Below are 2,093 nucleotides of genomic sequence, written 5' to 3' on the forward strand. Positions count from 1 at the left end.
TAAGAAAGATTCAAACTTTGAGTTCTAGAATCATATCTTGTGATTTCTTGTGAATCAAGTCATTAATTGTGATTTTAAAAATCAAATCTTTTTCAAAACTAATTTCAATCATATCTTTTCAAAAATATCTTTTTATCTTATCTTTTTCAAAATTTGATTTTAAAATATCCTTTCTAACTTCTTATCTTCTTATCTTTTCAAAATTGATTTTCAAATTTGTTTCAACTAACTAACTAACTTTTTGTTTGTTTCTTATCTTTTTCAAAACTACCCAACTAACTCTCTCTCTCTCTAATTTTCGAAAATATCTTCCCTCTTTTTCAAAATTTCTTTTTAATTAACTAATTATTTTAATTTTTGATTTTAATTTTCGAAAAATTACTAACCTTTTTCAAAAACTATTTTCGAAAATTACTAACTCTTTTTCAAAAATAATTTTCAAAAATTCTCCTTCTCTCTCATCTCCTTCTATTTATTTATCCATCTACTAACACCTCTCTTCATCCCACATCTCTGCTCTCCTTACCCTTGTGTTTCTTTCTTTACATTACATTCTTTTCTTCTTCTACTCACACAGGAGAACCTCTATACCTGTGGTAAAAAGGATCCCTATTATTATTTTTCTGTCCCTCTTTTTCATATGAGCAGGAGCAAGGACAAGAACATTCTTATTGAAGCAGATCCAGAACCTGAAAGGACTCTGAAGAGGAAACTAAGAGAAGCTAAATTACAACAATCCAGCAAGCACCTTTCAGAAATTTTCGAACAAGAAGAGGAGATGGCAGCCAAAAATAATAATAATGCAAGGAGGATGCTTGGTGACTTTACTACACCTAATTCCAATTTACATGGAAGAAGCATCTCCATTCCTGCCATTGGAGCAAACAATTTTGAGCTAAAACCTCAATTAGTTTCTCTGATGCAGCAGAACTGCAAGTTTCATGGACTTCCATTTGAAGAACCTTTTCAGTTCTTAACTGAATTCTTGCAGATATGTGATACTGTTAAGACTAATGAAGTAGATCCTGAAGTCTACAGGCTCATGCTTTTCCCTTTTGCTGTGAGAGACAGAGCTAGAATATGGTTGGACTCTCAACCTAAGGATAGCCTGAACTCTTGGGATAAGCTGGTCAAGGCTTTCTTAGCCAAGTTCTTTCCTCCTCAAAAGCTGAGTAAGCTTAGAGTGGATGTTCAGACCTTCAGACAGAAAGAAGGCGAATCCCTCTATGAAGCTTGGGAGAGATACAAAGAACTGACCAAAAAGTGTCCTTCTGACATGCTTTCAGAATGGACCATCCTGGACATATTCTATGATGGTCTATCTGAATTAGCTAAAATGTCATTGGACACCTCTGCAGGTGGATCCATTCACTTAAAGAAAATGCCTGCAGAAGCTCAAGAACTCATTGACATGGTTGCTAATAACCAGTTCATGTACACTTCTGAGAGGAATCCTGTGAGTAATGGGACGCCTATGAAGAAGGGAGTTCTTGAAATTGATACTCTGAATGCCATATTGGCTCAGAATAAATTATTGACTCAGCAAGTCAATATGATTTTTTAGAGTCTGAATGGAATGCAAGCTGCATCCAACAGTACTCAAGAGGCATCTTCTGAAGAAGAAGCTTATGATCCTGAAAACCCTGCAATAGCAGAGGTGAATTACATGGGTGAACCTTATGGAAACACCTATAACCCCTCATGGAGAAATCACCCAAATCTCTCATGGAAGGATCAATAAAAGCCTCAACAAGGATTTAATAATGGTGGAAGAAATAGGTTTAACAATAGTAAACCTTTTCCATCATCCACTCAGCAACAGACAGAGAACTCTGAACAAAATACCTCTAATTTAGCAAACTTAGTCTCTGATCTATCTAAGGTCACTGTAAGTTTCATGAATGAAACAAGGTCCTCCATTAGAAATTTGGAGGCACAAGTGGGCCAGCTGAGTAAAAGGATCACTGAAATCCCTCCTAATACTCTCCCAAGCAATACAGAAGAAAATCCAAAAGGAGAGTGCAAGGCCATTGACATAGTCAACACGGCCGAACCTGGAGAGGAAGGGGAGGACGTAAATCCCAATGAGGAAG

General features: G+C 36.2%; 1 non-coding gene across 1 annotated transcript; it reads right to left on the minus strand.

The window, feature by feature from the left end:
• Positions 1–1,174: 1,174 nt before the first annotated feature.
• Positions 1,175–1,282, minus strand: LOC112780536 (small nucleolar RNA R71). Its single transcript, XR_003191365.1, has one exon. It is a non-coding gene; the product is annotated as a small nucleolar RNA R71 (small nucleolar RNA).
• Positions 1,283–2,093: the final 811 nt, after the last annotated feature.

The sequence above is a fragment of the Arachis hypogaea genome, chromosome 19 (genome assembly GCF_003086295.3).
Source record: "Arachis hypogaea cultivar Tifrunner chromosome 19, arahy.Tifrunner.gnm2.J5K5, whole genome shotgun sequence".
NCBI lineage: Eukaryota > Viridiplantae > Streptophyta > Magnoliopsida > Fabales > Fabaceae > Arachis > Arachis hypogaea.